Raw genomic sequence first — 14,086 nt, 5'->3', positions numbered from 1 at the left:
GATCCACACATCGACCCTTTTTGCGTATGGGGCAATGAGATATTCATGAACAAGCATCAAGTGAGGAAACTGATAAGGATTATTAGCAAAAAGATACAAATGGTGGCAAGCAATTTATTTGTTTATGCTCTATCCAACACAACAGTGAGCTGTAGGATGGTAAGTACAAACTCTGCAGCCTTCTCTTTTTACTGCCCATAATGAGTTGTTAGACAACAATGTTTGAATCTTAATCGTTCACAGTGGTTCCCTAAGAAGTTCACTCAAGATTACCTTACAAAGTACATGATTGGTGGACACGCAATGAAGGTTAAAGTATTTCATGCAGACCACAATGAGCATCCAGAAGTCGTAATGAATACAGAGAAGGATGGACGGGCAGCCATCACAAGGGGTTGGCCTCGAGTCGTGCGTGCATTACGCATGGAGGGGGCACACTATGGGCATTCCGCTTCTCCTTCTCGAACAACCAGAATGTCTTTCGCCTCTCTCTTTAAAGTCTTTAGTACAACTGTGGTTCATCATTCATTACTTGGTGCTTCTATAGTTCTTTGGTATATGTACCTATGAATCGAATTATGCATTCGTGGTTGAACCTATATTTGTAATAAACATGGTTGGATACGGAATAAGTGATTGCCTACTTTCAAATTCAAAACATGTGATTTTTAAATTAGGGATTAATTAGGGATTACACTGCACACGGTTTGCGAAAGCGAAACATCTGCGATAGACGTGGAGATCAGACACGTTTCTAGGATCCACTACGTGTGCAATCAATCTCCACTGCACACACGATCAGCCAAGAAAAAATTTGTGCGATTAACAACAGTATCGCACATAGTTCTTTCTTATTAAATGTTTGCGATAGTCACCTTATCGCACACTTGTGACGTTGTGCGCATCGCAAACGTCTGGTCATAGAAGAACGCGTCGATAGGTCGATCATCCGACGCGGGTACGACGGATGAATCGTGTGGGATGTATTCAAGCTTTGCATACGGTTTTATAGCAACAACTGTGTGCTCTCTTATACCGAATCACACGCAGTCGACGAAAAGTAAATGTGTGTGATTGTATACTTCTACAATCGTGAACTATTTGTGATGGGTCACACATCATAAACGTAGCACCACATAATACCGACCGCGATTGCAATGCGACGACAAACGAGTAGGGAGTATTGTATATGCATCGAGGCTCCCTATCCCCAACAGTTTCTGGGTCGTGTGGGAAAGACCACCCCTATCGCAGTCACTCACTTGGCGATGGTTCCGAACGCCATCGCGGAAAGGGGTAAACAACCGTTTGTATAGCACCGACGCGTACCAGTGATGTATTGGCCTTTACTTCATGTTCATGAATTGTTGTTTTATGACATGTCGATGCATAGGAAGAGAGTTAGACTTCATCATTACATGATTTATGTTGCTTTGTGCTCACTACTAAATGCCAAATCATTGTTAATTAAAATTGGGTTTGATATACGATGGGATCCGGGTGGATCCATTACTTGAGCACTTTATGCCTAGCTTAATTGCTTTAAAGAAAGCACAGCCAGGGAGACAACCTAGAAGTTTTAAAGAGTCATTTATTTCTGTTGAGTGCTTTTATAAAGTTTAAAAACCAAAAAATAGAGGGGGAACCTAAAAACCTTTATCTAAAAGAGATGCGATTGTAAGGTGATGCATTGGAGAAATGAGGGTCGACCTTGAACACTTGTGTTCATGCTCATGGAAACAATGTAAATTTTTCATGGAAGTTTCTCACAAAAATAATTATCCCCTTGTACAAATCCATTGTATTATAAAAATAATGTGCCAAGATTTGCCTTTAGGATGATTAGATTGCTTGTTGGTATGTGCGGTGCAAAAACAAAAACTTTGGCTCTAGTGCGTGATTTTCCATTTTTTACTGGAACGTCAAAAGTTTCTGAAACTTTTTGCATAATATTTCTATACAAATTGATTATTTCGGCCTAATTGTTACGAATTTTTGGAGTACCAGAAGTATGGTAGATATTCAGATTGCTACAGAATGTCCTGTTTAAGACAGATTCTGTTTTTGATGCATTGTTTTGCTTGTTTTCATGGAACTATCGATTTTATCGGTGGTATAAGCCATGGAAAAGTTATAATAAAGTAGATACAATGCAAAAAAAAAAACATGAATGGGTTTGCAACAGTACTTAAAGTAGTGATTTGCATTATTATATTAACAGATCTCGCCAGTTTTCTGTTAAGTGTTCTGTGGATGAAGTGTTCAAAGATCGAGGAGGTCTCGATATGAGGATAAGGAGGAGAGGCAAGAGTTCAATCTTGGGGATGCCCAAGGCACCCCAACTAAATATCCAAGGAGAGTCAAGCGTCTAAGCTTGGGGATGCCCCAGAAGGCATCCCATATTTCTTCAACAAGTATCGGTATGTTTTCATTTTCCTTTCATTCATGTGATATGTGTAAATATTGGAGCATCTTTTGTGCTTAGTTTTCATTTTTCTTTTATGCACCATCACTGGTATGAGTCTGTCCTATACAAAAGGTTTTTAACCCCTTTCCGCGATGGCATTTGGAACCGTCGCCTAGTGAGTGTGGGTGATAGGGGGGTCCTTCCCACACGACTCAGAAATTGTCGGGGATAGGGACCCTACAGTACTCCTAGTCGTTTCTGCTCGCATTGCCATCGCAGTCGGTATTCTGTGGTGCTATGTTTATGATGCGTAGTCCATCACAAATGGTTCACTATTATAGAACGTGTATGATGCGTGGCCCATCAAAAATGGTTCACTATTAAGAAGATTAGCTAATCGTCGTACGAGTGTTGGATAGGATTACGAAACGTTGGACCGTCGTAACATCGTCGTACACGACAACTATCGCACATGCTATTATGTGGTGCAACGTTTATGATGCATACTTCATCAGAAATAGTTCATGGTTGCGAATCATGTACGATAAGGCAACTAACACAAATGTTTAGTTTGCCTTCACCGTTTCCTCTCTATGAACGTTTAGTCGACGAAAAGTAAATGTGTGTGATATTGTCTGACATCGCACTCACTTTTGCAAACAGCAACTGTGTGCATGCTTGCACATGTTTCCTCTCTATGAACCATCTCGGATTATGGTGTATATCACAAACATTTGTGTTTTACTAACCATGTATGCCGTAACAACCTGGAGAGCATAATTTCAGCGTAATTTAATTGCTGCTATTTCAAATTGTACCAGATTTGAATTTGAATTTGAATGTATGCTATAGCTTTATTCATATCCATCAGGTTCAAACAACCAATGCATTATTCGATTCATAGGTACATATGTTCAAGAATTATATAAGAACCAAATAAAGAATGATGAACCACAATTATATACTTGTACTATTAAAGACGGTAAAGAAAGAGGTGAAATATATTCTGGTTGCTGAACAAGGTGAAGCGGAATGCCCATATTGTGCCCTTCTCCATGTAGAAGGCACGCATGACTCTAGTCCAACCCCTTGGGATGGCCGACCGTCCATCCTTCACGGTCTTCATGAAAACATCTAGATAATCATCGTGTTCTCATAGAAATACTTTAACCTTTGGATGCCCGCCAATCATGAAGTTTGAGAGGTAATCTTGAGTAAACTGCTTTGGCAACCACTGTAATGGAAAAAGATTCAGACATTGTCATCTAACACAACTCATTATGGGCAGTAAAAAGGAGGTTGCAGAGTTCTTACTTACCATCCTGCAGTTCGCTGTTGTCTTGGATAAAGTGTAAACAAATAGTTTAATTGCCATCTTTGGACCCATTTTACTAAAAATCTTTATCAGCCTCCTCACTTGATGATGGTTCATCGATATCTCATTGCCCCATAAGCAGAAAGGGTCGAAAGCGCGGATCTTTGCCAATGACATATGTACCTAAAAGCACCAAGTTAATGTTAGAAGCTAAACATCAATTGCACAATGATGTAGTACAACACTCTTTTATAATATGTCTATATACATCCGTATGTGGTAGTCCATTTGAAATCTCTAAAAAGACAAATATTTAGGAACAGAGGGACTATCTTATAACATCCAATATACTCACATATTAGATGAATTAACATCTTATAATATGGGCCAGAAGGAGTTTAGTGCATTCTTACAAATTATCGGCTGATTAACTACTGCTCTATCCATGGGTTACAGTTAGTTTGAGCTAGTTCGGGCTCAAATCACTACAACAAAAAGACACATCCGTGACATTTTGGGTCGAACAAATTTTTTTCTGTCATACTTATGACACTTCTATGATGATAATTGTGAAAAAAACCAGTATTATGAAAGATGTGGTGGGCTCCTACTTCTATGACAAAAAATCATGACAGAAAATGGACTTTTCGCGCGCCGGAGAAGCAGCGGCATGACATTCTTTGGGCCATCCATGACGAAAAAACATGGTAGAAGCGAGTGCTAGGAAAATATCGGGGAGTTCCGGTTATGGTGGGTGGTCGGGGGCCGAGTGATGCGCATTTCTCTCATACACGTACGCGCGCGTGTGCGAGGCGTTGGGCTCTAACTGAACTCGAGCGATTGCACTACAGGCTACGCGTTACTGAACTCGAGTGATCGATCGATGGCTGTTAACTCAACCCGATCGAGCGATTCCTTCGCTACTGCTGCTAACTGAAGCCGATCGAACCCTGCGGCCTCCTTACCTTGATGAATAGTGAGCGTTGTTGGAGGGTTTGGATGAATAGTTCCCGGTGGGGGGTTGGATGAACAGGAACCCGTGGTGTTACTGCTGAATGAATAGGACCCCGTGGAGGGATGGTTGAACAGTAGCCGGTGGAGGGCTGTTGAACAGTTGCCCATGAAGGGGTGGTTGAACAGGACCCCTTGGAGAGGGCTGGTTGAACAGTAGCCGGTGGAGGAGCAGTGGAGGCTGGATGAACAGTCACAGGTGTACGCTGGAGGAGGTTGACGGTGGATGAGCAGTAGCCTGTGGAGGCCAGAGGAGGTCGACGGTGGAGATGAACAGTATCCCGTGGAGTCCCGTTTTGCGGTACACCACACCCCTCCCGATGAACTGGACCCCCGTTTCGACCGTAGCACTCCAACACAAGTCCGGTTCATCCGTTTGGCAATACACCAAACCCCTCCCGATCAACAAGACCCCGTTTCGACCATAGGAGGTCCAAGAGAAGTCTGTTTCCTCCGTTTTCCGGTATGTCAGACCCCTCCCGATGAACAGGATCCCATTTCGACCGTGGCCGGTCGAACACAAGGCTGTTTCCTCTATTCTGCGGTACGGCAGGCCTCGTTTCGATCGGCTGTTCCGTCCAACCCGGTTGGGTCCCGATGAACATGACATACTCCATTGCCTCCCGATGAACACGACGCATTCCGTTGCCTCCACATGAACACGACGACGACGCAGTTTCTCCGTTCTGACCCAGCCATGAACACGAGCCCTGGCCGTACGTATGCGCGAGAAGGCGTTCGATACCCCGCCCGTATGTACGTACATAGCCGTATTTACTTTCTTGCACCCTGGCCGCTGTACGTAGATGTACATGCTACGTGCGCGCCTCTACTATGACACGTGCGTGCCTCTACTACGACACGTGCACGCCTCTACTACAACACGTGCCCCTCCTTACATGGCCACGGTTCATCGCTGCAGCCTGCAGACAGACTGATCGTATGTACGTTCGCGACCGGAATGACAACGCTACATATGCTTCGAAGATGTAGCTGGTGGGTCCCAGCAGTCAGGGGGCGAATCATTTTTTGCCCGTAATATGGACGCAGTTCCTTGCGTGCGAAGATGTAGCTGGTAGGTCCCAGTAGTCTAGGGGAAATGTTTTTTTCGCGAAATACGGTGGCCTGTCCGGTGGGTCCTTGCTGTCAGGTGGAGGAATAATTATTTTCCGCGTAATAAGGAGGCACTTCCTTGCTGCGGCTGTGGACCCAGCTGTCAACTTCTCCACGTACAGTACTCTTCCAATGGAAGTCGTTCCTTAACCACATTGACCACGCCGCGCCGAGAGCACTAGGGCGGTGGACGATGGCGAGGCCTAGGATGGGGACGACGCGGAGCCAGGGAAGCCGCTGAAGTGGATGCCCATGCAGAGAGGAGTACGAGGGTTCACTGGTTCAGCTGCGGTGTGAGGCTGCCGTCGCCGCAGAATAACAGGGGGTTGGGTGAGTAGAGAGATGGCCTGGCCAGCGGTGGGAGTAGTAGGGGGCGGTGAGGCCTCCGCGGGATCACAACCGGCCACGGGATGCAGGAGCACGCGGCACAACCGATGCTGGTTTGGGCAGCTGGAGCAAGAAGACCAAAGGTTGAAGAAGCACTACAGCCATTCGATGGACATCGTACGGTCACTGGAGCTAGAATCGTTCATATTGACAAAGTTAACAAAGCCCTCCCTCCCCGTCAACTTAGTAGGCCCACAAGTCAGCCTCCCACTATGGTGGGTCCCAGCTAGCAGGGGGTATTCAATTTTTTGTGCATAATAAGGAGGCACTTCCTTGCGTGCGAAGAAATAGCTGGTGGGTCCGACCTGCCAGCGAGGGGAACATTTTCTTCGCAAAATACAGAGGCCCTTCCGGTGGGTCCCAACTATCAGGTGGAGGAATAATTATTTTGCGCATAATAAGGAGGCATTTCCTTCCGTGCGGCCATGGACCCAGCTGTCAGCCTCTCCACACACAGTCTACTTACGATGGATGTCATTCATTGACCATGTTGACCACTCCGCACCGAGCGCATCCAAGGTGGTGGACGACGGCGAGGCCCGGGACAGCAACAAGCCAGAGATGGGAAGACGCGGGAGTAGAGTCGCAGACGGAGAGGTGTACGAGGGTTAACTGGTTCTGCTGCGGTGTGGTTCGATAGTAGGTGGAGAAGAACAAGAGGTGTGGAGGGGTGGAGGGATGGCCTAGCCAACGGTTGGGTAGCGCTTCATAGCGAAGCATGCTAAGCACAGCTGCTAGCAGCAGGAGGCGGGAGTAGGTGGTCCCGGTGGCACTGGAGGAAGAAGACAAGAGATTGAAGATGCATGCCGGTCGTTGGATGTAAATCCAATGGCTCACGATGTCATAATCATTTGTTGACTGTGTTGACAACGACTTGCATTGGCTTCGGCCTATTGGCCCACATTTCAGCCTCCAAAAATGTGGCACGTATTCAACCAATTTTTTCAGAATTTACAGTCAATTTGATCTCTTTTTTTTTTTAGAATTATAGTACATTTGCTGGGCTGGGTGAACAAATAATGTAGCGTCCATGTGGCCCACCTATTTTATTCCTAAAAAATTATAGGCCATTTGCACTTTCTTGAAATACACGATTTTGCTGGGCTGATTCTAATTATAATGTTGGGTTGGGCGCAGCAATGTTATCAAAAAATAAACAGGGGCTGAGCTTTTTGTTATAAATATATTATAATAATAAGTGATTTATTATTACATTGGTCCTTAAATCTTACCAAGCTTTTGTACACAATCACCAGGATTTTCGTTGCCAAAAAATCCAGGATATTATTGTTAAGAAATTATTTTTATAAGTTAATAAGATGTGGAATATTGTTTTCTGACATAAGTAAGTATATGTTAAATGTATGATGACAATAACAATAATATGTAATAACAAATAAAATAAGTTAAATATATATAATATAGTTAGAAGGGAAACATATGTTGGACCAGGCCTTCCTATTCTTATATAGAAAAATAGAACAGACCTCTGCGTTTTCTTCAAAAAAATACATAAATTGGGCTGCCTATGTTTCAGGAAAAATAAAACCTCGGATGGGAGGTCCATAGGCCGGTCGATACATGACGGCCTCAAGAATATACAAACCCGGATGTCGTGGGCTGCGCATGTTAAAAAAGAAAGCCTAGACGGGGCAACTGTCGGCGTTCTGGGAACGGGGGTCCCCAGACTTGCCTGCCTGCGGCTCACGGCGTGGCTCCACTCGCGGCCCAGTGCGACCCGTCTTCACCAGCAAGCGCCCAAGACCCTCGCGAGGGGCCAAGCCTCGCGAGGCGGATGACACAAGACCTCCTCGGAATGGCCTCACCAGGCTGGCTCGCGAGGGGCGGAGAGATCAAGGCAACATGAACCTCGCGAGGTTCCAATGACGTAAGTCATGAGGATCAAGGCCAGGCGGGCTCCAGGCAGGCGCCAGCGCGCACAGTGTCCTCATTTCCTCTTTGGTGATAAAGAGGCAAGCACATGTGATGAGTACCGAGGCATCAGGCAAAGGTTTCCATATCGGTGCAACCAGACCAAGACCAACAGGACGGCAGGACGGAGGTCACCGTGGAGCCAAAGATAGCGTCGCCACCAGAGCCTTTGGCAGGGGAAGACCACCTTTAGTCAGGATAGCTTGTACTACCTGTCCCCCTTCAAACTGGCCGTTGTGGCATCCCTTCCCGCTCAATATTTGGGAAGAGGACCATGGACTCTATAAATAGGACTAGCCACCACAGTAGGAGGCAACTGATTTAGATCATCCTCACCCACACAAGTTTACCGGGCACAAGAACACCTCTCCTCAGGAGGCTGTTCTTCCCTTGTACTATTCATCCTCACCCCAAGAGGCAATCCACCACACCACACTAGAGTAGGGTATTAGACCATAACGGTGGCTGAACCAGTATAAATCTCGTGTCTCTTGTGTTGCGAGTTCGTCGAGCTAAGCTTTGACATCGCGATGAGGCTGAGGGCGTGATTAGGTAGGGGGAAATCTTCGTGCGCGCCCTGGTGTTCGAACCTCAAGGGTTTTGCCGGAACCCGAAATCCGACAGCAGCCCAACACCCAGCTGATACTTGCTGCCCAGTGATAATAAATGATACCTGCCAGCTCCCCGGCTTCGTTGTGAATTTATCTCCTTTAGTAACTACGTTGAAGCACCTAAAAAAATGTAACTATGTTGACAAACCCGTGGGCCCCAACATTAGTATAGCATTAGGAGGAAGTATTTTTTCGATGAGGCACTTGCTTGCGTACGGCCATAGACCTGGTGGGTCCCGACTGTCCGCCTCTCCACGTACAATCGTCTCCAGATTCCTCTCATTTGTTCAGCATGTTCACAACGGCAGACAGCGGCGCCACAGCGAGCGCACAAAGGCGCAGGAGGAGATCGGACCACCTGAGGCAGTGCCATATTTGTAACAAAAGTACTAAACTAGCCCAGTGGCCAAGTGACACTACCCGACAGCTGTTCCGCCCGGGTTCGATCCACCTGATGCAGGGAAAATATCTCCAATTTTTTTGACTCTGCCATTATTGACATGTGGGTCGCCATTGTCATCTACGCACACCACGTCCAACACTTTACAAAACATCGTCCCTTGTTTTCTCTGTTTTTCGCACACTCGACATTGTGTGGGCATTTTGAAAAATAGCATATCTTTTTGACTGTGCAGCATATGAAGATGTGCTATGCATGAATGTTGATCAGCATGATGTTAAATGGCTGGTAGTTCCATTTTCGACCATGAGTAAAACTTCCAACATGATGTTAACCCTGTTAAATGTATGATGACAATAACAATAATATGTAATAACAAATAAAATAATTTAAATATATATAATATAGTTAGAAGGGAAACATATGTTGGACCAGGCCTTCCTATTCTTATATGGAAAAATAGAACAGACCTCTGCGTTTTCTTCAAAAAAATACATAAATTGGGCTGCCTATGTTTCAGGAAAAATAAAACCTCGGATGGGAGGTCCATAGGCCGGTCGATACATGACGGCCCTCAAGAATATACAAACCCGGATGTCGTGGGCTGCGCATGTTAAAAAAGAAAGCCTAGACAGGGCAACTATCGACGTTCTGGGAACGGGGGTCCCCAGACTTGCCTGCCTGCGGCTCACGGCATGGCTCCACTCGCGGCCCAGTGCGGTCCGTCTTCACCAGCAAACGCCCAAGACCCTCGCGAGGGGCCAAGCCTCATGAGGCGGACAACACAAGACCTCCTTGGGAGTGGCCTCACGAGGCTGGCTCGCGAGGGGCAGAGAGATAAGGCAAGATGAACCTCACGAGGTTCCAATGATGTATGCCATGATGATCAAGGCCAGGCGGGCGCCAGTGCGCACAGTGTCCTCGTTTCCTCTTTGGTGCTAAAGAGGCAAGGGCAGGCAATGAGTACCGATGCATCAGGCAAAGGCTTCCATATCGGTGCAATGAGACCAAGACCAACAGGACGGAAGGATGGAGGTCACCGTGGAGCCCAAGACGGCGTCACCACCAGAGCCTTTGGCAGGCGAAGACCACCTTTAGTCACGATAGCTTGTATTAGCTTCCCCCCTTCAAACTGGCCTATGTGGCATCCCTTCCCGCTCAATATTTGGGAAGAGGACCAGGGCCTCTACAAATAGGACTAGTCACCACAGTAGGGGGCAACTGATTCAGATCATCCTCACCCACACAAGTTTACCAGGCACAAGAACACCTCTCCTCGGGAGGCTGTTCTTCCCTTACACTGTTCATCCTCAGCCCAAGAGGCAATCCACCACACCACACTCGAGTAGGGTATTACACCACAACCGTGGCCTGAACCAGTATAAATCTCGTGTCTCTTGTGTTGCGAGTTCGTCGAGCTAAGCTTTGAGATCGCGGTGAGGCTGAGGGCATGACTAGGTAGGGGGAAATCTTCGTGCACCCTAGTGTTCGAACATCAAGGGTTTTGCCGGAACCCGAAATCTGACATTTGGCGCACCAGGTAGGGGTGCGCCGAAGCTTTCCTTCCATCGATCTGCATCCTGTCGCTTTGTCGCATCCATGGCGGATGCTCGCCGAGCTCGCGCCGAGCACCGGGCCACCCTCGCCGCCCGCGTTGCTCAGACGGCTCCTATCGGCGGGCCACCCCGTTGTTCTCAGTCGCCTGCCGCCAATGCCGCCACCGGCCCGACGGGTAACGAGCAGGAAGCATCCTCGCTGCACCCCTCAGTGCGGCGGGACGGTCGCACCACCACTCCGTCGCTGACCCCGGCGGGCTCGTCGTCTCACGCCCGTCGTGCTCCCACGGAGGCGCAGGCCGCGATGTGCATGGCACGCGAACTCCTGTGCTATCGCCCCATCGACGAGCTCTACGAGGACTGGCTGGACCACATCGCCGAGCTCGTTAGCACAGCAGGGGGCTCCCTCGTGCCGTCCCTCTCGCTTCCTCGCCCTCCGCCAGCTGCACGCGACGTGGCTCATGGAGCGCCAACGCCACCACCTCCACACCAAGACGGCATCTTGGCGCCAAGGCGTGCGGCCCCCCGGCGCGACCCACTGCGTCAGGCAACCGTGCATGAAGAAGGAAGCTGCCAAGAAGTTCCTTGTCCGCAAGAAAACACTACTGCGCTCCCAGCACCACTACGACAAGACTGTGCGCCGCCTGCGGTGGCGGTGTGCGGACGACAAGGGCAGGCTCCGCATCAGCAAAGGGTCTCGGTGGCCACCGCGGGCTGCCGCGCCTTCACTCCTAAGCTGCGTAGCATCGCATGGCCGGGCAAGTTCAAGCCAGACCTGCCTCCTCGCTATGACGGCACTCCCGACCCCTCGGAGTTCCTGCAGCTCTACAAGCTGAGCATCGAGGCGGCCAACGGCGACGAAAAAGTCATGGCGAACTGGTTCCCCATGGCTCTCAAGGATGGCGCCCGCTCGTGGCTCCTGAACCTGCCTCCAGGCAACATCTCCTCCTGGAACGAGATGCGCGACCGCTTCATCGCCAACTTCCAGGGTAGTCGCGACCACCCTCCGGCCGCGGGTGACCTGCGCCGCGTCAAGCAGCAGCCAGGAGAGACCCTCCAGAAGTACATCCAGCGCTTCGACAACATTCGCCTCAAGATCCCCAAGGTGACGGACGAGGCCATCATCTCCGTGTTTTCCGATGGCATCCGCGACGTGAAGATGAAGGAGGAGCTCGCCATCCACGAGGAGCTGTGCACATCCTTGGAGTTGTTCAACCTGGCGACCAAGTGTGCAAGGGCTGAGGAAGGGCGCCATTCCCTCCTTGAGCTCCCAGCTGCCGACCTGGAGGAGAAGAAGGCCAACGCCAAGGACGTGAAGCGCAAGGGAGCGGCGGTACTAGCGGCGGAGCCGGACACGAAGCGCGGCCACGACTAGCCTGAGTCATCCAAGGGCAGCCAGCCATTCTGCGCCTTCCACAACGTTCACAGCCACAACACTAACGACTGTCAAGAGCTCATGGCCATTCGAGATGGACGCCTCGGTCGACGCCCCGATCGCAATGATCGGGGCAACGGCCAAGGAGGAGGACATGGCGGAGGACGCTGGGACGACCGTGGCCCTCGCCAGGAGTGGCGTGACCGGCCTCGTGAGGACCGCTGGCAGGACCACCTTCGCGAGGGCGCCTAGAGGAATCAGCCTCGCGAGGACCATCCTCAGGGCAATGCTGGGCTTCCTCCGCTGCCGCCACCACCAAGAAGGAATCTTCAAGCAGTTTGCTTAGGATGAGGGGGCTGGGGGCTTCCAGGAGCCGAGGGCTATCGCCTGCATCATGGGTGGAGCTCAAGCCCTAGCCTGTCAGTGAATCTTCAAGCAGTTTGCTCACGAGGTGAACGTAGTCCTCCCCAGGCTCGAGGCCACGCGCCCGCTTAGGTGGTCCAAGTGCGCCATCACCTTTAGTTCGGCAGATCAGCTCAAGTGCGCGGCCACCGCTGGCGCTCTCCCGATGCTTTGGTCACCCACATCAGCAACGTACAAGTCACCAAGACACTCATCGACGGTGGCGCAGGGCTCAACATCCTGTCCGCCGAGACATTCGACAGCCTTCAAGTGCCCTACGATCAGCTTCAGGCTACCAAGCCCTTCTCAGGAGTGACTGACGGTTCCACCACGCCGATAGGGCAGGTCCGCCTCCCTGTCACCTTCGGACAGCGCAACAACTACCGCACCGAGCTCATCGACTTCGACGTCGCCCACATCCGTCTTCCATACAATGCCATCCACGAATATCCAGCCCTGGCCAAGTTCATGGCAGTGACGCACCATGGCTACAACGTCCTTAAGATGCCAAGAAGCGGCGGGATCATCACAAGTCCCCTACGAAGAAAGAGATGCGGTGTGCTCCCTCGAGCGCATCTTCCAAGCATCGTCAATCGAAGACCTCGACAGTAATACAACACAGTACCCTCCTGAGGTCGTCCCCAAGAAGAAGAAGCAGCTACTCCGCACTGGGCCTTAGGAGAACGGCTCCGCAAGTGGAGCCATGTCAGAATCAGCGCCCGCTCCTGGGGCGCCTCCCTCCCTCGCATAGGAAGGCGCGCCCGGCGCCCTCCTCGGGCAGGACTCGGGGGCTCTCTTCTGGAGGGCCTCAGACCTTGCCAACATCACGAGGGAGGCGCTCGGGCACCACGTAGAGGCGTGCTTCGCAACATGTTTCCCTCAGGAGGACACCGGACTAGGAGTGCCCGACGCTCAGGAGTTCATTGCCAAGACCACTCAGGAACTGCAGGATGCAAGAGCCATGCGCGGCGACCGTCACTCACCTGGCGCGGCTCCCCATCCCGGCGAGGATGGCGGGCTGCGCGTCTGCATCGACATCCCAGGGCTCAATAGGGCCTCATCTCAGGAGCTTTTCTGGCCTTCACGCGTGGGACGCTGCGAGGGCCCGCCTCACAGCTACGTTCGCGTGCCCTTCGGCCTACCGAGCGTGGCCGCCTTCCAGCGCAACCTGCGGAGCATTCTGGTCGCTCAGGAGGCCAGACGTCATGCAGTCCTGGTGGAGATGGAGATGGTCCTCAAAGAATCGCTTGGGACCCCAGAGCCTCCCGAGGCTCTGGGCCCTGGTGGCTCGTGAGGGGCAACCCCTTCATCATGCGTCTTCAGCTGCGTCAACACCCCTTCGACAACAGAACCAGGCGACATCTTCTAAGTTTATTTAGCTGGGAGCACTCCTCGGGCTGCATCATTCCCAGGCCAAGTGGGTCCATCCCTGTGGCATGTATCCCTTTACATCTTTAGCTTACTTTGCTGGGGGCGCCCCTCGTGCTGCATCATCCCCAAGCCGCTCGGGTCCAGCCCAGTGGCATGTATTGTTCTTGCATTTACCTAACCTAGTCTACTTTTCATGGTTAACCTAT

Source organism: Triticum aestivum, chromosome 2D (genome assembly GCF_018294505.1).
Source record: "Triticum aestivum cultivar Chinese Spring chromosome 2D, IWGSC CS RefSeq v2.1, whole genome shotgun sequence".
In the NCBI taxonomy this organism is placed as follows: Eukaryota; Viridiplantae; Streptophyta; class Magnoliopsida; order Poales; family Poaceae; genus Triticum; species Triticum aestivum.
The sequence above is the reverse complement of the archived record's forward strand: the minus strand, read 5'-3'. Positions refer to the sequence as shown.